Genomic DNA, 23,345 nt, shown 5'->3' with positions numbered 1-23,345 from the left:
ATCTGCTGTCAGATTAATGAATCTGCTCTCAGATGAGGGGATCTGCTGTCATGCTGCGAGGGCAGCAGGGAGAGGTTTCTAACTGCAAAGTGGAGCATATCTCCCCAAATAAACATTTTAAATGATGGTGAGATTCTATGATACCAGTATCATATAGCAATGTGACTCCGCACAGGTTAGATAACGTTTTCTTCTTCCTCCTTGAATTAACATACCACGATCACCCTTGCCTATCTTAGCTACTGGCAACACTGGCATCTTTTACCCTTCGCTGGTCCTTAAATATGTCCACTGTGTTTGTGTCTCTCTCTCTCCCCACCTTTCCCTCCCTCCTTTACATTCTCATCTGTTCTCTCCCCCCTACTAGAATAATCAAAATTCTTAATCACTTAATAAGAGTCTGTGCTTTGCACCATTGCCTCAGAGAGAATGTCACTGGCTCCCTAATCCAAATTCATACTCTCCATCACTCTCTCTCACTTTCATCATAGCCCCCATCATTTCAATGTTTCTTTATGGCCTTTCTTCAACTTTAGAATCAAGCTGCAGGCAGGCAAGAGCTTCTGATTGTTTTCCCTGTTTTACTTATCATTGTATACACAGGGCATAAAAGAGTACTTGAAACATGTAGATAGTCCATAGATATGGTACATATAAAACTATATTACTGTGGTTTGCAATTCTTCATTTGAGCCTTTTAGGAATCCTATCAAGTAGATAGCATGAGATTTAAGAAGGTGAAAAACATGAGATAATACATTTACCTACCAGTTTTATTTTTCAGATGACCAACAAGACAGTCAATGAGCGTATTAAATAGAGTAAGCGGCAGGGAGAAGTACGGAAATGGTTGAATTGTGTTCATACGATTCAGCATGACTGTGAGAAAGCCACTCAAAGTAATAGAGTGTGTAGATATCATCTTTGGTTTTCTTTTCTTTTTTTCATACACTCTGAAGTTTACATGAAGAAGGCTTAAAAAGAAGCCAGGAAGTATAATTCTGTACTATCAGCTTCCTAGAGAATCAGAACCTGGTGGGGGGTGGGGAGGGGAAGTCACTTAAGAATTTACATCATACTATTCCAACTGTGATGCTTAGCCACTTGGAATTATTCCTCTTAGACTATTCTAACACCACTTAGAATAAAGCGTCCTGGATGGTGAAAGCAAGGCACAGGGAAACAGTATTACCCAGTAGGATCAGCATGCACCTAGGAACGGACATGTGCACACAGCGCAGACCTCTACACAGGGCTGGAGGCGCCCACAGAGCAAATTCCTTAATCACAAAATGAAATAGTGACTTATTCCAGCTTCAAGGCCAATCTCCTCTTTTCTGCTTCAAATAAAAACAAAGAAATAGTAGCTCACAAAGATGTAAAGGGAAAACATGAAAACAACAAATTAATATTTAGAAAACACTTTCCAAGAGGTATCAACTAACCTTTAGCCGTACTAGTTAGGAAAGCATATCCAGATGAAAAAGAGCCAATGAAAAGATTCATTTTTTTATGGGTCCTTCTTCTTTTTAAATTTATTCTGAATGGCCAATAAAAACAAAATTAAAATTAAAAAAAATGTTTCTTTTACTTCCTATAACAAAGATGTTTCTCATTTTTATTTTATTGTGCTTTTTTGGTAAACACTAGCATAAAATTTCCTTTTAAAACAAGAAAATTCAAAATCCAACAAGGGAAAAATACAAGTTGAATGCTGCAGTAAATTTAGTATTCCAGGCATCCTTTTGAGTGAAAGTGATACGAGGGGCTTTTGCATCATTGTCTGAGAAGCTGGCAGAAGTCAATACGAATGTAGTACGAGTATAACCACATATAACGGAAACAAACTGTCATCATTTTCCTAATGAAAACGAGTGGATTATGCTGGTATTTATTCTGAATGTTTACTTTTGCCATTATGGCTAAACTTCAAAATCCTCCATTCAGCAAATTTCTGGTCTGCCAAGTGATAAAGTCACACATACTTATCTGACATTAGCTGAAATGACCCATCCGTCACTCTCTTACACCTTTCCCCTGAACCGGTGCTCCTGCAGAGAAGAGCATTTTACATGGCACAAGACACTGTCCTCCTCCTGTTCCAGCAGAGACCCGGACCACATGGAGCTGCTGGGCATTCTAAAGGTCATTCTCTCCCTCGAATTTGTGTTTTATTTGTTTTGTTATTATTCGACATTTGACATTTCTTCCTGTCTCTGTCTTTATGTAGCCCCTTTTCAAATGAATGAGCATTTATAACTATATATATTATTATAACATTAAAAGCACACTAAAGTTATGGATAAAAATAATCTCTTCTTTCCTGATCATCTTAACATAGTATATCATCCCAACAGACACAGAAATGACTGATTATAAATAATATACTATATTTTTCTTATCTCATAAGTTATTTAATCATTAAAATTTCTCTAATGCTCTCTATTCCACACATGAGAAGGACAGGGAGACAATACACATTCAGAAGCAGTGTTTAAAATGTCTGCCGGATTACAGCAAAACAAAATCTTTAGGAAAGAATATGCTAAAACATATGTTGTAAAAATTGCAGTTTTTTCCTTTTTCCTTTTTTCTTTTTTCATTTTTTTCAAATCTGAAAGATATTTATTTACTTATTTATTTATTTTTTTTTTTTTGAGACAGTGTCTCACTATGTTGCCCTGGGTAGAGTGCTGTGGCGTCACAGCTCACAGCAACCTCTAACTCTTTGGCTTAAGTAATTCTCCTGCTTCAGCCTCCCAAGTAGCTGGGACTACAAGAGCTGTCACAACACACAGCTTTTTTTGTTGTTGCAATTGTCATTGTTGTTTAGTAGGCCTGGGCTATGTTATATGTGGCTGGCACCGTAACCACAGTGCTATGGGCGCCAAGCCTATTTATTTACTTTTTAGGTAAAGTCCCTTATATAATTGTGTCCCAACCCCAAGAGGTGTGCCATTTTTAGATGTGAAAGGAAAGAAGATATAATGTCATTTTTGTGAAAAATAATTTAATTTTGTCATAGTAAGGAAGGAATAGTAGATTAATGTTTAATGTAGAGCTAGGCTAGCTTAAACTAAAAATTTGGCGAATTCTGTAAGATTAGGCCAAGGAATCCTGGCTAACTAAGCACTCTCATCTTTCAGTATGAAAGAAAGATCAAACACAGAATATACGTGACACACGCTTGGTGACTCCCTAGCATGTGGTCCACTCTAAAAGGATGATCTCAGCGCTATTTTCTCAGTGGGGTCCAGAGATTGAGAGGGCATAAAAGTTAGGAATACAGGCAGGAATTTTGCTAAATGCAGATATTTAATTCCCTAGGAATAATATAAATAAAGACTCATGCTGGCTTCAAGCGTATGCATAATCGACTGGTAAGTAACTGGTTCTAGTGAACAGCTGCTTACAGGGATAGACCCCGAACCTATCAGTGATTTCATATTGATCACTTACAACACATAAAGCATAAAAAGCCACACTGATGTAATGGCCCTTTGTAAAGCATCAACAAAACTGGGATTATTTTTTTAATGACCACTCACTAGAAACAATATTTCAATCATTTTTTCCCCAAGTTGATGGCAAACCAAATACAAGGCTATAATAATATCATAGAGTTAGTGATGAGGTTGGAATTGGATGGGGTATCCCAGATTACAGTGACCAGATCATCAAAGAGCACTGAGAGACAACGTGGCTTCTTGTTGGCAAAATAACTATCTGAGAAAAGAAATCTGTGGGATTCATGGAAAAGATAAAACACACTGAAAACTATTTCTAGAGAGTTAACAAGGTAACAAACAAATACAACTATCAGACCCTTGTGGCTTGGTGAAGCTGGGTGAATTTATAAACATTTATAAACTTCCCATATCTCATCTACAAAATGGGAATGATGATAGCACTAGGGTTACTGAGGTTATTGATAGAATTTTATGAGATAATGTCTAGAAAGTACTTGCAACAATGACCTGCATATTATAAACTGTTAAAAATTGTTACTCGGATTATTAGCTTGCAGAGATGACCATAAATCATAAGTCATATATCATTCTCATTACAGAGAAAGGTTTAATAATTTTCATTTTTGTTATCCTCTATGGAATCCAAGTGGGTATTTTCACAGGACAATAAGATAGGGCTAAAGAGACTAAATCTACTTTTTACCTTTATGATCATGGTGCCAGGTGGGCAAACTAGTTCAATGATCCCTTTATATATTATAAAAGTACTTTAGCTGTACTTTGTTTTCAATAATAATAATTCTAAATATGCAATACAATAAAAGTCCATTTCCATTAAAGTACTATAAAATTAAAGTTAAATTGTGAACTTTATATTCAAGGTTCCTATAAAAATTGTGCTGATTTGCCTTCAAATATCTCAACAATTTACATTTCCTTAGTCAGTTATAAACCTGTGTATTTAGTTCTTTTGATTAAAATCACATTAACAGCTCAATTCTGAAAGACAAGTCTAATTTAAATAACAAAAAATGTACTAAATCAGAGCCAACATGTAAAACCAAGAGAATTAAATGCTTGCTTAGTTACTGTGACATCTCTCTATATATTTCTTTCATCAAAACACACTTTTCCCCCATAGGTTTATAGAAAAATTTCAATATAGTATATATTAGGAGATATAGAAAAGTAGCATATCCACAAATACAGATTATACCTTTAAAATAAAATTTAAAAGAAATATAGAATTGATTACATTATGGATATTAAAAATTAAAAAACAATATGAGTTGAGGAGATTAGGTATTTAAAGATATATAAAGTATACTGTGAGTTGATTGTGAAAAGATGTAAAAGGTATATCTCAAAATAGGTGTAGGCAGCAGAAAGATTATGATCTTATCAATAACTAGAAAGACATCTGTTGTATGAAAGTTCTGAAGCAAAAAGGACAAAAATTTTTATAAATCTATAAAACTGTTCTAGGTGTTTTTCTGTCATAATAAACAAATAGTAAATCTCTTTGTTTGAGTTTGAAACTGAGAATATTAATAACCCATATAGTCTCAGGCAGTTTTCCTCTTCACTTGACATAATTACAAAAATCAATTAACTCTAGCCTCAAGATATTTGGCAAATGTGTACAAAACATTTGGAAGTAAAATAGACAATTAGTTAAATAAAACCTATTATATTTATGAGGTTTTAGGAGAAGGCTGGGTAGAAAGGGGAAGGAAAACTAAAATCAATCAAAAACTCATTCTATGACAGTCACTATTTCATTCTTTATCAATTTGTTTTATTTATTTAATAATTCTTTTCATTTTATCCTCCAAGCTAAATGTACTTATATCTACATTTTACATATAAAAACACTAACAGCAAGAAATTCAGAAAACACAAAACAGATTTGTTTATTGGTACAGTTAATAGGATATTTTGGAAGGGATTTTTCTTATGTAGTTTGCTTATTTTGAACTCTGATTTCTATTAGTATTATTAACAAAATTGTACTTGTTCAATAAATGATTATTGTAAATTATGAAAAATTATCTCATGTCTTTTCTAAAAAACTGCTTTTTGTAATAATTTTTATATAATAAAATAAACCCCAAACTATGTCTGACTATCATAAACCTTCAACAAATATGCTTTGGTGATCAATACATATTCAGGCTGACATACATGGATTTGTATTTTCATTTGAACAAATCATAGATACAACATTTGCATTTTAATATACATATCACATAATTAAATCTTACTTTCAAGTTTCTCATGGTGATACACAGGACGCTTTGCAAAGTCAGTGTCTGTGTCTATGTATAAAAGGTTATTATCAGGGCCGGGGGTGGTGGCTCACGTCTGCAATCCCAGCACTTGGGAGGCCGAGGCGGGCGGATTGCTCTGATCTCATGGGTTCAAGACCAGCTTGAGCCAGAGAAAGACTCCTTCTCTAAAAATAGCCAGGCTTTGTGGCAGGCGCCTTTAAGTCCCATCTAGTTGGGAGGCTGAGGCAAGAGAATCCCTTGAGCCCAATAGTTTGAGGTTGCTATGAGCCATGATGCCACAGCACTCTACCAAAGGTGACAAAGTGAGACTGTCAAAAAAAAAACAAGTTATTATCAGGGCTCAGCATGGTCATTCACACCTACAATGCTACCACTTTTAAAGGCTAAGGAAGGAAGATTGCTTGAGGCCAGAAGTTTAAGACAAGCCCAGACAATAGCAAGACACTATCTGTACAAAAATAAATTTTTTTTAATTGGTCAGGCATAGCTAGTCAGGAGGCTGATGCAGGAGGATCGCTTAAGTCTAGGAATTGGTTGCTGTAATGAGCTGTGATGACCTCACTGCACTCTAGCTAGGGCAACAGAGTGAGAGAATGTATCCAAAAAATAAGTAAATAAGTAATTTTTTTCCATCATCAGGTGTAAACACAACATACAAAATCAAGAACATGTCATACACCATATAAGAATATAATCAAGAATATTACACACAGTCTTTACAAGTTAAGAGAACTATGACATAAACATATCATTTAACACTAATTTAAAATATTCTCGTGCCATTAAAATGTATGCACAGTAAAATGTTTTTGACAGAGACAGAAATTTATTTAGATAATCTGGGAAGAAGAATTCAAATCTGAGCTTAGGGAAAGATAGAGGGACTGGAAGAAGAGAGAGTGGGGAGAGAAGAGTGGAGAGTGTAGGAATAGGGTTTGAGTCTGTAGAAAAAAAGAAATGGTGTATGGATCTGGGCTAGACTCTGCTAGGTTCTAAATTCTAAGAAAATGATATATTCATTGTCCTAGCAGTTAGCTATCTCTAAAATTATATTTAGTAGGTTTCAATTAAATTAATTACAGTACTCTACAGCAATATAGTAAAGCCTAGGTAAAATAGATCCTATGTCACTGGAAACAATTATCCAATTCTACATAATTAGGCTATTTCTATCTCCTAGCCCATAGCTCACATTAATACAGCTTTGATGATGTGAATATAATCACTATTTTTAATAAAAATTATATTTAATAGACTAATCAAAAAGTCCTATCCATGCAGCCTTTGAGTCACTTAACCTCCTAATTTGCTCATCAGCAACAGGCTGGCCCCAGACCACAGACAACCACTGTAGTCTTTCTAAAAGTGACAGCCTGTGGCTACATAGTCTCTATGAGGAAAGTGACCTCAGAGTACACCTGGCCACAGATGAAGGTAGGAGAAAGGCTGCGATCTTTGCAACCACTGTGATGATGCTTTCAAAACCAGGTCCACCTGGGAATAGCAGCAAGTCTTAACACCACGTCTGGCATCCCAGAGGTAAAGACAACTAGTAAAGTTTACACAAACTACAACAGCAAGGGAAGCATGAAGAGCACGCGGGGAAGAAACCAGTGTAGGTTATAACCTCATTGCTTGAGATAAAACTAGACTTTGGAACAGAGAGAAAGGAAAGTAAGGTTAAGAGAATCTAATGACTTTTATGTCAAATTATAAAATAGTGTTCCTCTGAGACAGAAGTAAGTAGAGGCTGAATAGGTAACAGTATTTATGAAACAATTAAAAATCACAAAATCGTATTTTATACAATTCCTTTACCTAACAAATGCAATCAATATAACCTGGTTCTTTGTATCCTCAATGAATCCCCAACGATAAAACTAAATAAATAAATAATACAACACCTATGAAGCTATAAATGTGAAGCTTATCCTCAGTCATTGCTACTTTTTATTTGATTTCTATAAAGGAAATGAGTAAAGGTGTTGTTTAATTAATGATTTTTCCTTTTAGGAGTCAAACTGAAAGACAATTTAAATAATTCTTAAAACGATCTTCACCTTTCTTTAATGTAAAGAAATGAGAAAACATGTCCATGAGAGAACCCATGTCCTTTAGTCTCAGAGATACAGCATCTAAAAGTTGGATGAGAATTCGTGCAATTGCCAGTCAATTCTGCTATGAAATTCATTCAATTAGCAGACAGGGAGAAGGCATGGAAGAGAATAACAGGAATATAACAGGCACCACTTTCTGATTTTAAAAAAAAATCCATTAAATATTTTTGTCTGAATGAAGATAATTTATACTTAACTATTTCTCCTTTTTCCGGCTGCCTGTGAATTAAAGGGAAAAGAGGTCTTTAAGTAATTAAAAATAAAACAAAACAGTCCTTTTCTTTAATCAGCATTAAAGACTTAGAAAAGAGGAAAAAAACAACTGTGGCTAAGACAGAATCATTGGCTATGGAAGGAGACTATTCCTTGGGGAGCTTTGAAACCAAATTCCAGGCTAATCACTTGCCTGCAGATAGGACTTTGAAATTAAGAGGCGGCATCGCCCCAGTTTGCCTCTGGTCAGTCCCAGTTTGTCTGTTCATCCCAGCAGAAACCTTAATGCTGTATGAGGTTTGGATGATAAATTTTGAGATCTTCCTATTTCAAATCAAACTGCCCAAATTGTGTGGCCACCAAGGCAGAGGTAATTAACAGAGCAAGTGGTAAGAAACATTTTAGCCATCTACTCTGTGTAAATTTGGAGTGAAATATAATCTTTGAAAGAACAGTTAACCTTAAATTCAGATACTTTCCTATAAAGACTTCCAACTTTGATTTATATGTGGTAGAAAAGCTGTAACTGTAAATCTGAATTAATGTCTCAGGAACAGGGAATGAACAGGGAGCCCTATTTGATCACAGGCTCATCAGGCACTTCCTAGAGCATAATCCAGGGTCCTTATTGGCAGTACATTCAACTTGCAAGTTCAGTCTCATGAAGTATGAACACTCACTATTTGTGGAGTCCACTAGTCCACATTTTACATTTTATTGCAATGTATTCTTATAACAGATGAGGCGGAGAAAATATAGGAGCAGGTAGATTTGAGACTTGAAAAGTTCTGTTACTTACCTAAGGAAGCAGCACAATGAGTAAGACTAGATTTGAACATATAAATACGACATCAGATGGTGCTTCTGAATTTCTAGTCTATGCTATTCTGTTTAAGGAACAATACCAGCTCTGAAAATTACCAATCATCTCAGTTTTGATTGACTTAACTCATTCAAATTTTCCTCCACTGATTCTAAATTTCCTACCATTGAATTGACTCTGAAATCCATTAAAGAGGCTGGGAGCAAAACTGAGAAATGTTCAGAGACTTCTTCCCCTCTAGACTCAATTTTCCATTCTTGACTCTTACCATAATCAACTTAGGAAGAAGGCAGACAGTGAGATGCCAAAGTGAAGTTCTAATAATTTCAGACCTAAACTGTCTTTACTGGATTAAATATTTACTATATATTATAGGATTAAAATATAGATTTACTGTATATTATTATAGGATTAAACTATAGATTTACTATATATTATAGGATTAAACATTTACTATATATTATAAAAACTAGCAAATATGCAATGAGACTAATCGGAGACATGGCTTATCTGAATCCAGCCTTTTCCACCTCTCAGTATGAGCAGTGTGTTTACACATAGAGACACCACCTCTCTTTTCACATTCTTCTGATTTCTATTTGAAAATATCTGTTCTTATCAGAGAACACAGATCATCATGAAGACAGAGTCTTCTGGAGACAGGGAGGCCTAAAATCCTAACAGGATCCTTTTAGTTAGTCTCAATGCTTTGCTTTGGCCATCCCTGGAGCACAACCTTCCTTCCTCCAGGTAGTTTATGGTTGTAGGTAGCTTGTCACTGAAGGACGCGAAGTTAGATAAAAATATTTTGTCTTTCTATGAAATTCTATTAGTTTACATAAGGGGATTCTACTTGCAGTATGAAATTAGAAGAGAAATCTTTCATAATCAACGAAAATTATCTTTTCACTTTACGTTTAATAACCTAAGATTCTATCAGAGATCATTCTGACGTAAAACACTTTTGATTGGAAATGGACATCAAATAAATTAATAGCTCTATTCTTACAATATTAGCCCCAGACTTTGATTACAAATGTACACTCATATCAAGAAACAAGAACAAAGGTGCCAACTTTAAAAGATTAGTAATATTATTTAGAATAAATAATTCTGCTCTGACATGTAAGCAACTTAGCACAGGAACTAAAATGTAAAAGAATCCTAGTGTTGTAGAGTTAGTGTGTTTTGAATATAAGTAGGTAGAAATTTAAGCTGTTCCTATTTTCAGTAGGAAATGGCATAATTAGCCATGGAACTGAATAAAAAGTCAGGAATGACTAGAAAACCACTGAGACTTTTAGGTGAAAACGGGATTGGTAACCATTAAAAGTGACCTTTCTTTTCGCCTTGTGAAGCAGGGAAGGAAATTATTGAGAAGCTGCTATCTGGGATATGACACTTCACAGTTATACCAAAATCATGCTGAATTCAAAATTGAACTCCATTTCTCTCCTCCCAGAATATTTCCTCTTTCTTGGTGTCCCATGGTAGTGAATGGCAGCAGCATCTGCTCAGCCACGCAAGCTGGTACTCCAATGATGGGGACTTTATTCTTCTACTTCCATTTCTCAAGAATGAACAACTCAGTGGATTCAATCTCCTAGCTCTCATCTAGTAAATTTTCTTCTCTATTCCCACTCTCTGCTCCTTGGAACAGGCCTTCCCAACCCATACCCGGAGCACTGCTAGGGTCCTCTAATTGGCCTCCATCTCCCACCCTGCCCCTAAAAGGATCTCAAAACACAAACCTAAGCATCTCTTAGCCTAAATTATTTAAAGAATTCCCATCAGATCTCGTGGGGAGTTGTCCTAACTACTAGCCTCCTCTCTTGTCATATTCCCAATGACTACTGTCCCCTTCTTCCAAATGGAATTACTTGTCATTTCCCTGTTTTCCCAGACTTTCTTATAGTTCCGTGGCTTTGACCAGAATAAGTCTCAGACCAGACATGCTTTCTCGTGATAGTTGTGAACAAGCTTTTCTTTGTTCCAAAATAACTTATAAAATAACTTATACTGACCACATTTTCTTTCATTCAAAATAATAATAGGTTAGTTATTTCTCATGAGATTTTTTGTGGGGTAGAGTTAGTTATAATTTAACATACTGTACTAAGAAGAAGAAAAACTGATGGCAAAATTGGCATTGCTTTCAAATCCCTAAAATTAATCATGGGATACTTGAAAGTTGAGAACACAGAGGCAGCAGTCCAATGTTTAATGTTCTATATTTACATACTTAAGTTAAATAAGCTGAGTTACATACTCTGTAGCTTCTTATCTTCCAAGTGACCCAAGCAAGGTGGAAGCTATTGCTGTTGAAAAATGGGATTGGTCACCATTAAAAGTGACCCTTTCCCAAGTGAAATTTGAAAGTAAATATGGGCTTATAACAATCAATATAAATATTTCGTAACTGTGTTCTGCAGATAGTACACTCATCTTTAAGATTCAAAGAGAAATAAAATACAGACTCTGACTTCACCAACATTAGTTTCTCTCGTACGTGCTAGTATTATTTCCTCTCTGTTTTGCTAGGCAGGGAATGACAAAAGATACAATCTAAATAGCACCAGAAATTAAAGACAACCATTTTTCCCAAAGGGCAGCTTTTATTTACTTCATCAGCTTCAAAGACCTACTAAGCCAGTCTGGGCATCTGCCCTGCTTCTCCCAGAGGCCAAACACCTGACCCACTGGAGACTCAGAAAGAATCCCTTCCCTCTGTGTCTAAGGTTGTTTCAGGGACGCTTTTCTTCCTCTCATTCCATATGATTTGTATGGATTAAAACAAATTATCCTATTTGGAAAGTCAATCCGTGGCCACATCATAAAGCTTCATTGGCTGAAAGAATGTCTTTTTCTGCTCATCACTAAGCATAGCTCAGTTTGTACTTGGAGTGAATGACAATCTTAAAACATCAAGATGTCAATTAGATGGCTATCAATTACTATAAATCAAGAATAACATCTATATAAAATCAAGAACCAATTCACTTTTTTTCTTTTTTTTGACAGAGTCTTACTATGTCACCCTGGGAAGAGTGCCGGGGCATCACAGCTGACAGCAACCTCAAACTCTTGGGCTTATGCCATTCTCTTGCCTCAGCCTCCCAATTGGCTGTAACTATAGGTGCCCACTACAACACCCAGCTGTTTTTTGTTGTTGTTGTAGTTGCCATTGTTGTTTTTTAGCTGGCCTGGTCTGGGTTTGAACCTGCCAGCCTCAGTGTATGTGGCTGCTCCATAACCACTGTGCTACAGGCGCCAAGCCACCAAGTCACTATAAGTATCTCTCAGGATTATCTTACCTAGGGGTACAACAGAAGGTGCTAATGTTAGTATAATAACAATATTAAAAATATTATCTTTAAAGTATGTATTATACAATATTGAATACACTACTTCTCATATCATCAATGAGATTGTCCCTTTTACAATGTTTTTCCCTCTTCTCTCTAATTTGAATACCTAAGAGCACTCTCCATGAACACCAAATACAATGCGAAGATTCAAAGACACCATCCTGAAGGGCAGAGAAAGGAACTTGCTTGTTCAATCCATGCTTGAAGACAAACTTTTGGATTATTCTCTAACTGGCTACTTTACAATCCTGGCATATTGTAAGCACTCTCTTCACCTCTAATTATGGTAGAGATTGAATCACCTTACCTGCTAGATGGGTTTGAAAGGAAAAACTCATTCCCTAACCTAGGTAGACATGAACCGAACCAGTAGATTTCTCTGTCAGCAAGAACAGACCATTAAAAAAGACCTCATAAAAAAAAGGATAAAAATGAAATCAACACTTGTGAAACAACCAGCTTAATAAACAGAAAACCATCAGGGAAGTTGAAGCTTGGTGCCTCTCCTTGATGACATCACCTCCTTTCTCTCCCCTCCCCCAATTAATCACGAACCACATTTTTGCTTTTATCATTGCCATATGCTTCACAGTTCCTTTTTAAGAGCGCAATATTCAAATTCTTCCTCGTGGTCTAGAATACAGCGTCAGCAGGAGGACACTTGGAAATATGCAATGTAGATGCTCAATACATAATGTATATTGATGGACATGTCAATCCAACAGTTTATACATAATTACCTAAACCACTTAAGAAGTATAGCTGAAATCTGCATTTTTTTCTTTCAAAATATCACCATAGACATGGCACAGGTAACTTAATCACCTGGAGGTCGGTGGCACTTTTTCCCAATAATAATTGTTCGCTTTGCTCCCAGTCTGTCATTCAGCTTATTCCTTTTGGGGACCTAAAAGCTTCACTCATCTTACAAGTTCAGCAGCCAAGAGTAAGTTTTATCTTCGAAATCTGGGCAATATTTTGAAAAACTAGAAATGATTTCTTCTCAGCAAGCCTGTACATATGAGCATTCAGGGACTGATTTTCTGGTTTATAGATTATCTAAAACCCTTCGCTCCTTTTTCCTTGTTTGTGGCCATTTCACTGCTCATTAGTATTGCCAGTGAAGAGTGGACAGGAAAAATAAAAAGAAAGAATCAAAGCAGCCAGCTTTTCTATTTATTAACTGTTTATCAACTGCAAGAAGACAGAGAAAAATAGAAATATGGGCCACTTAGTTTTTGAACTATCTGTTATTTTCAGTTTTCAATGTTTGTCCTATTCTCAATTACAGCGACTTAACTAAAACATGGTACGAATATGTTTTCCTAATAATGTCACTTGTAAAATAACTTCATTTTACTTTTTCTGCCTAGCATTTTTCCCCTTTTGTTTGCTAGAGTATAAAACTCATTTTCGTTGATGTTTTATACAAACATCAGAAAGTATAGATTGGTAGGATACCATAAATTTCAAAAGTGAAAAGGGAAAAAGCAAGTCAATTGAATTTCTTTTTACCCAAGAAAACATGCTTAATGGAATATCTGATCCATGGCACTGAATTTAGAAAAGATCTTATTAGTTTGATTAATTAAAAAATAATCAGATATTAAGGTCTCCTTCTCTGTTACTTGTCCCTGCAGAATTAACTACTTTCATCTATGAGGAAAAAAAAAAAATAAGAGGAGAAAAGCAAAATGGAGATATTCTCCCCTCGCTCTAACTTTGGTGTAAGTATATTAACAGGGCAGCCGATAGCTACAATAAGGTGAACCTTCAGAGAGCTGAGGAAAGGAATTTCTGCTATATATAAAGACCATGTGTAAGTGATAACCTCTTAATCCCACTTACAAGTTTTTCTGAAATATATTTTTATGACATCTTCAGGCTACCCTAAAGATGGCATTTATTAAATTATTGCAATCTCCCATGCACAGTAAGCTACATTTATTTAGCTTGTAGAGCTGAACTTCCTTTTTACGTTTTGTTTGCGAGTATTACAGTATTTTCTTAGAAGGCAGATACACCTAAAAGTTCTTAAAGCATAAGAAACATGTCTCATTTGACTACTTTTATATTTCAATAGGTCTAACTAAACATTTGGTGAATACTCCAAAATGTCACTTCCTATGGTTTCATACCTGTATGTTCTGCAAGCAAAACATGAGGATTTAGATCACGATTTCTCAGTTGGAAATTAATGAATTAAAGAAAATTTCCAAAACTCACCACAACTACACAGCCAGAGAGGACAAGAGCAATCTGTCTCAAGTTTGGGCACGAGGCATCACCCACAATAATGAGGTATTAAAAATTAAACAGTGACTTTGTTATGAAGAAATGTTTAATGGTTCTCATCCGAGGCTATACCTCCTTGGGGCTATGCTGAGAGTTGCTGGTAAATCTAAAAGGAAAATTCAGCAGTTTCCTGTTATTGCCATTCACAGAAGCAGCAAAGAAGATACAGACTCTGACTAGCAAGATAGCAGTTGACACTATACCACGAACACAGTTTTGTCACTTGTCAGATTGTAGAGATTAACAAAAGGACGACTCAGTCTTCTAGATTTTCATACATTTTATATTATATGCAACGGTACACCAGGACTAATGCTCTGGCTTCACTTTGGCTCCTAATATTTACCTAGCTTTTGGCTTGTAAGATTTCATAGTAAGCCAGTTCATGGTGTCTGCCAGCACAGCACGACATTTTAATGATGTTACAGTTAAGCATACAAGCACTTCACCAATTTTAGGTCCCCATTCCAACTTGAGTTTGATTTTAAAACTGCTAAGCATTTCTTTCAAAGGATTGTACTTCACCACTCCACAGAGTCATGCACTAGTAAACTGAAGATACCATTTGATGGTCTATGTTTCATTGAGACATTCCTTGGGTCCAGTCATAACACCATTTGCCTTTTTTCCAGTTATTGTTGTTCCTAAACCATAAGACTTTTATCCTGCCACTGTGCATACATCCCATGTTTATATATCATTTAATAGATATAAACAAGCAGAAATAGCCACATAACATTCATATTACATTGTTTCCACAGAACAAGAGGGGATAACATTGGAGATCACAAAAATCACACATGAAAATTCACTTGCTATTGGCATTCTTATTTAAACATAGAGATTATTACTTTGGGTGCATAATCAATGTAATATACACAACTCATGAGTGTATTAATAGACCAATAAAAGAAATACAGTTCCTTTCAAAAGGCTACATTCTAAGATTAGATAATGTACATTCCTTTCCTTCTTTCACCCATTAGGGAAGATCTGTTGGCTCCCGTACAGCACAAATAAAAGATCCATAAAAGGAAATATTTAAATATGTCACAGAATATTCATATAATTTGAACTTCTCATCTATTTAATGTCTACGCTACAATAGTAAATGCTGCCCTTTATAATTACTACAAATTTAGTACACCTTATCCAAAATCCTTGGGACCAGGAACGTTTCAGATTTCACATTTTCCCCAGATTTTAGAACGTTTGCATATGTGTAAACCCCATTTTGGGGATGGGACCCAACTCTAAATACAAAATTCACATAAACTTCATATATACCTTGCACACATCACCTGAAGGTAATTATACACAATATTGTCAGTAATTTTTGCACCCATCACATGAAGTCAGGCATTTCCACTTTGGGTGTCCTGTTGGTATTAAAAGCTTTAAATTTTTAAGTTTAGATTTTTAGATTAGGGATTCTCAACCTGATTTTTTTTTTAATGTTTACAAAGTGATTCTTTTAAGCAAATCAAATATATAACAGAATTTACTCAAAGAATAACTATAATCCATTCCAATGTGCTCATTATAAAAAAAGGATTTTGTGCTATTTTAATGCCATTTACACATAGAAATATTATGTGTTTTTAAACTTAGTATATTACTAAAAGATCAAGTATTATACTTTTAATGCTATATCAATACAATGTAATCCTTTCATAATTTCAGATAATAATGTGGATACCAAATGAACCAAAGATGCAAAACAAATTAATAGAGAACCCTGTGGAAAGGACATCTACACTCTCCCTCAGGTGAATTCCAGTGGCTTTGGCCCAGCATCACTTGATCTAAGATTACAAACAAAATACCACAGGTTTCCTTGCTATGTGAACAATGGCTATCCAAACTCAGGAATCAAATTAAAGAAAAAAGGAGTGTCTTGTTTTAAATCCTCTTACTAATTAAATACTCTTATGATAAATCTTTTTAAAATGACCATGTTTATCTCACCTTTAAGAAAGGTTACCTCAGAATCCTTCTCCTACCATTCTCTTATGCCCACATTTATAGAATTCCTCATATTCCATTAAATCTTTAGTCCTCTCTAATGAGTAGTTTGTCAACTGCAGTCACCTAAAAGCACTTTTACTGAAGTTTCCTTTGTCCTCAGATACTCCAAACCCAGTGGTCAAGTCTCAATTTTCACATATACTATTTGATGGGGTTTCTCACTTCTCCTTCCAGACATTCTTTCCTCACTTGGCTTCATGAACCCTACACGTCCTGGATTTCCTTCCAGCTTACAAACCACTCATCTTTCTTTTTCCCTACATCCCCTATGTCCCTGACCCCTGACCTCTCAATTACACAATGTCCCACACAGTACCCTTGGAGTTCTTCTCTCTGTCTACACTTCTCCCCCTCTGAATTAACATTATGAATTTGGCAAATACAGTATTCAAATCCAAAACTCACCTCTAAATGCTAGACTCTTATAATAAATTATCCAACATAAACTCTTAAATTTGACATCAAACACAAGTACAAAATTTAATACTTAAAAATTTTTATTTCTGTCTAAAACTTGATCACATCACCACATTCCCAATTTTAGTTAACAATAGCACACTTTACCCATTTGCTCAGGAAAAAAGTACCTTGGAAGACTGTACTTCCTCTAGATCTCTCTTACCTGACTAATCTATTAGAAAATCTTTCTGCTCATTACTTCAGCTACCAACTTGGTCCAGTTTACTACCATCAAACTATGTTTCTACTCTACCCAGTCCATTTAAGCAGATAAAGTTACCTTTCTCAAGTACACGCTTGATCCCAACCGTACACATCTGGAAGATGTAAATACCTTAGTGTGATCTAGAAATCCCTACAGAATCTGCCTCAGTTAGCTCTCAAATCCCATTTACTGAGATCTACTTTCTGTTTGCTCCCTAATTTATACCCAAATTGGCTTTCAGGATATTTCATAAATGACTTAAGCAGATGCCTTAGGGTCTTGTCTCATGGTCATGATTCTTGCAACATCCTCTGCTTGAAATCTTTTTTCATCAGATATGCACATGGCTCACCTCCTTTCTTTGCATCAAATCTCTGCTACAGTGATGGCATAGTTTGTCTCCCACAATTTCCTCATGTACATTCATAGCCTTTATCAATATCTAATATTATAACATTCATATACTCTCTTATCTGGTTACCTGATCCATGAGAATGTAAGCTCCTTAAATACAAGGGCATAGGTTTGCTTATTCAACATGGTCTTAATAATTTGATTAGTAATTCTAGGGAGGAGAAACAGTACTTGATACAGTGTAGATGTGGAATAAATGCATAGTAAATGAAAGAGTACTCTTCAGTTAACAGACCCACTGCACATTGCATGTTTATATTACCCTGTAGTTTCAGGAAATTTGACTTCTACAATTTTAATGATTTTAATAATGAAGCAAGTATCTTATTTAAGGTTACATAGGAAAAGTCTGGTACTTAGCAATAAAATAAGATTGTTTAAAATATTACTTTGAATTATTTTGGTTTGAAGAAAAAAGCATATAAGTATTGCTATTTAAATATAATTACTTAATTTTTATGAGTAAAAATACTTGCCAATAAGAGATTTAACCATATGAAGCAAAATGTGATTTAAGAATTTTTAACACACTTAGGAAGGCCCTTGGGTGGTTAGCTTCTGGTGTTTCCCTCAGGACTTCCCTCTACCTACTTAAGAAGCTTCCAGTGAGTTAACCCAATCTCAGCTTCACACTGATGACCATTTGGTGAACAAAAGTAGGGTAAAAGTAAGAAAACTTGAAGCAGGAACGAACATAATGAATTGGTTGTTCCTTCTGTACTCCATATTTTCTGAGTGATATCAAGAATATGCTAATATTCCTGGCGTATTTCCACTTTGCAAATTCACAGATTTAAAATACAACAGAAATATATTCTTACACTAATAATTATTCTCTGCGAAAATAATAATAAGAAGAAGACACCAGGAAGGATCCAAGTTTGCTTAAAAGTTAAAGAATGAAGTAGTTTGTGAAATAATTTCTAACTGTGGTTATTCTGTTACCTATGGGACACTTGAGGGACACCTGAGGTTTCAAACGAAGTGTTGTTTATGAGACATGTGTACATAAACAGAATTGTGAAAAAGTTGATAGCCATAAAAACAAACATACCTAAATAGAACGTTAACCATTGAGTTTTATTAGTAGTCATACAGCAGAACAGATGTTCACCACCCAAGGGACTGTAACACACTGGTGGACATAAGGAGGTGGTCAACATAAGGACCCAGGTCTACTGTACTGATACAGACATATGGTGCATGGCTGGCCTGTGAAAAGGAGGTTGACCTAAAGAGGTGGTCAGTGCAGGGAGGTGATCAGTTATGGAGGTTCTACTGTACATACTGGCCTGGTTGAATTTTATACATTGTGATACAATTCACAAATTGTATCAATCCCCCCTCACAGCCAAACCCCCTATACTACCACCACAACTAGCACGACCATAAGATTTCTTCATCCATATTAGTTTTAGCAATTGAATTTGTTTAGAGCAGGGATCCTCAAGCTTTTTAAACAGGGGGCAATTTCACTGTCCCTCAGACCGTTGGAGGGCCAGACTGCAGGACCCAGGATGAGTTGGCTGCTAAGCAGGACAGGCAGCAGCAGCAAAAACACTCAGTGGGCCAGATAAATGTCCTTGGTGGGCTGCACCTGGCCCATGGGCCATCGTTTGAGGACACCTGGTTTAGAGAGTACCAAGTGTTGATAAGTCTTAGAAGTAAATTCTTACCAGAATAATAGACAGGGATAACGTTCACTTTCTTGGTTTGAAAATAAAAACCACCTTCATCTTATGCCACCAAAAACCTCATTCAGTGACTTTTTTCCTGAGAATTCAAAAAATACTTCAGGTGATTTTCAAGTGGGACTACAAAGAAACAGCTCAGAATGCAGTGACACCTAATGGCAAAGATACCTTTATAGGCCATATATATGTATTTTCTAATAAACATTAGTTTGTAACAATACTAAGTATGCTATTCACCAATATGCTTTGTCTATAATCTGAAATACATACTATGAGGCTCTAAAGTAAATATAATTACCTTACTTTTTGAAAATAAATGCATGTACATGGAAGAAGAAATATTCAAGATAAAAAATTGTAGTTTTAAAATTATGATACCCCTTCAAGATAAACTTATAGTATGATAAAATTAGGCTTAAAGATCTGAATGGAATGAAACATATCTTCCATTGCTTCCAACAATTTCAACTGGTTTCTGTTTCTGGATAAGATAAAAGTGAATCAACTTGATTTTTATTCATGTGTGATTTTAAATTTGTAGGAGATATTCAGTAGGTGAACATTTCACTTAGAGGAGAAAGCAAAGATCCTTAGCATAGTGGCTTATTAGTCTTGTCATAATTGATATCTTTGATTAATAGCAACATTGTCTAGCTTAATGCATACTCAAATTGTACTGAAAATAATGACATGAATTATGAAGAAAAGAATAAACATGTTTCTTAATACTTTCTAGACTTTTACACTGTTATCCAGAACTTAGGGACCAAACCCCTACTATAAGTAGCCAAAGGTTTAAAAAAATCACTGAGCTCTCTCACACAGTGCAAAGAGTCCTTAATGACTCCTGGGGGCTATCATTAACCAATGCAAATCATGTGTGAAGAACTGAAAAAGAAACATTTTGATAGAAAACATAATACAGCTGGGAATGTTGTTACAGTCTGTGTTTGATAAAACAGTCTTCAGTACAGAAGTTAAGAAAAATCGGTGCCTTAAACTTATCATCTATTACTGTCTTTAATATGCTGATACATTTCATTAACTCACTTAGGTACTTTAATGTGAACATTCTCATGTTGGAAATACTCTGTGGGTTGTCTTAGGCTTCTCAAACATGTCATAGTTAATGATTACGATCTCAGCACAAAGTATCATCTGCTTATGAGAAAAACATGAATAAATGGTTCTTTCCTAGTTCCTGTTGACATAAGGTATTTTACTATGACTGATAACAACCAAAATATGCTAGTAATTTGTGTAAGATATGAATAAGTACAGTGTTCCTTTGTAGAGATATATAACTGAAGACATTTAATTTATACTCAGATCTGTAAGCACAGAAACCAGATAAAGAAATGAGCATATATTAAACTGTTAAAATATGAGATCTTCCATATTAGATAGGAAGCAAAACACAAACTGTGCAGTTGACTGGAAATGCCACCTAATCCCTGCTTAATTAAAGCAGGGCTCTAAACTCCTGTTGTGTTTAGGGAGTAAAGAGTGTAGGACGACTGATGTATGAAGAAAATAGCAGTCAGCGTGGCTAATCTCAAAGACTTTGGAGCTTTCCAGCTACATAAATCACAGCGACTTCTGAATAGCCCCATAAAACACAATATCATTGTCATTCCACTCACGACTTTTTGGTTCTTTCTACAGCATGCAGATCATTAGGAAACTTCTAAGCAATCAAGTAATGTGGTTCTGATGAAATTAATCAATGCACAGGCTCAAAGTGGAAACATAATTCAAAATTGCATAGTTTTTACGTATCAAAAGACCTTTCATTGGCGCAAAGAAGATCACAATGGAGGTGGTTCATTTCTGGCCACTGTGTGTTTGTGTATGTATGTGTTCGTGTATATTAAACAAACGTATTTAAATGTAATTTAACAAAACTCAAGGTAATTGCCCTATGATGCTGTTTGACTGAAATAAATACATTTCCATTTTAACCATCATGGCTTAAGCATTTTATGTCATCCTATTTGTGAACTAATGTGGTTCATAAAACATACCAGAGTTTAAAATATGCAATTGATTTATTATACTAACTGCAAAAAGTAAAAACAAGGAGAAATCAAAAAGAAAGGAGAGAATTTTCATACATATAGTCTGGTTCAAAACCAAAAGGAGTCAATATGTAAAGAGCCTATTAAGCAGTGTCTTTTTTCCTTTCCGTTCGCTTGAACTACATTTTGCAGCTACTTTGTGCTTGAACACATCACATGCAGCTGTGAATACCTTTCATTTCTGCATAGCACCTTCTTTCTCTAGAGTGGAAAAATTCTCTTTCTCTCCAGTTTTATTCCTTTCATCCCTTTAGACCTGAACTAATACACGTCCCCATAAGCACACTTCTCACATTAACTATTTAAATGAAGGCAATCACCTCCCAATGAAAATTAATTCTCTTTTCCCACTCAACTAAGTAAGTAAATTGATCTAATTCATGTTAACTGATGTTTTACAATTTTAATATGGACATCCCATTTTAAATTTAATATATTTTACTGAGTGTGGGGGTGAAGGTAGAAGGCGCTTTTAACTTCTGAAGCATATGCGAATTAGCCTGAATAATTCTTTCTAACTTAGGAATTAACATTTTTCAGTACATTGTAAAAGACGAAACCTTTGAAACAATCAATTTGCTTGAGTCATGGCAATATTAGGTAGTCTATAAAAGCAGCTAATTCTCTTGTCTAATGTCCTAATTGCATTCAAGTCAAATTAATCGTCTAGTAACTATTTGTTTTACTAGGATATACACAGTTATTGCATACAACCAGCCATCTAAAGAACTCTGTAATGTGTGCACATTTTTTTTAAAGAATCTGGTTATAAATAAGCAAACCATGTCACACTGACAGATAATAGTATACAAAGAAAAAAATACAACAGCTGTGATACATTTTGAAACAAATATCCAGGCTGCGTTGCAAGATAGTATTCATGTGGTAAAGGATAGCAAGAGCTGTAGTGTTTGCAAATGATGTATTTATCGTGGAGACCACAAAATAAACAATAAAATAAGCATTTTTCTACAAACCTTACTCTCCTGAAAAATGAGGAGCATAAGTCAGAAACTCCTAATCGTAAAATGAACGTAGAGGTATTATCATTATTTACCTGCATTCCTGCTCCAGTTATTTACAACTGGACATAAACATATGCCATTTCTTTAAGAGGAGCATAGTTCACTTCTTAACTCTACCAGAACATTACTAAACCATTCAATGAGACCATAATTTCTCCTTGAAAAGTTCTGAACCTACGGTTCTGTTAGCCTCCAGGCAAAACGGGATCCAGCAGGCAAGCTATCTAGTGCTTAATTTAGTTAATGCACAAGGGCTAGGTCTTCTGAATCCTGACCTCATTCCTCCTCGCACAGACACATGCACAGTTCTGATATAAATGATAGAGAAAGGCAGACATGTTTACAAAGACAGCGTCTACAACCAAGAGAGGGAGCCCCCTGGAGCTGGGCTGGCAGCTGTGGGCGCGCACACCAGACAGAAGGCCCTCGCTTGGGCGGGCACAACCCGCCACCTGCAGCAGGTTCTCCCATCAGAAGAGCGTGTGAGACAGAGAGAGAGAGTGTGTGTGTGTGTGTGTCTGTGTGTGCGCGCGTGCAGGGGAATGGCAGGGGTACGAAAAGGGGAGAAGCTGTGACCCATCTGTCGCCTCGATTTGCAGAACATCAAGCCCTGCGGACACATAAAAGTCCTGTGCCCAGAAAAAAATTCCCCCAAACGAGCCTCTCCGGAGCTCGCCAAAGAAACCTTACTGGCCCCGGCCCGAAGACGAGAATTTTCAAAAAGGAAATCGTCGCATTAACGCAAAATAGGCTGCAAGAGCCGGTCTCCGCTCAGCCCTCAAGGATTAGCAAGTGAGAAGAGTTGGAGCCCGAAGCGGCCAGTGCCGTGCATGATAATGACGCGCAGCCTCCACCCACCCCCGCC

General features: G+C 35.8%; 1 protein-coding gene across 1 annotated transcript in view; it reads right to left on the bottom strand.

Annotated features, from left to right (window-relative positions):
- The window catches only part of GRID2 (glutamate ionotropic receptor delta type subunit 2), a gene marked incomplete at its 3' end in the record, with an annotated part of 1,213,016 nt that overhangs the window by 1,188,417 nt on the left and 1,254 nt on the right, over positions 1-23,345 (bottom strand). The gene's annotated exons all lie outside the window — the stretch shown is intronic.

Source organism: Otolemur garnettii, unplaced genomic scaffold (assembly GCF_000181295.1).
Source record: "Otolemur garnettii isolate 467f Iridium unplaced genomic scaffold, OtoGar3 scaffold00076, whole genome shotgun sequence".
NCBI classification, from domain to species: Eukaryota; Metazoa; Chordata; class Mammalia; order Primates; family Galagidae; genus Otolemur; species Otolemur garnettii.
This window is presented reverse-complemented; position numbering and strand designations above follow the sequence as displayed.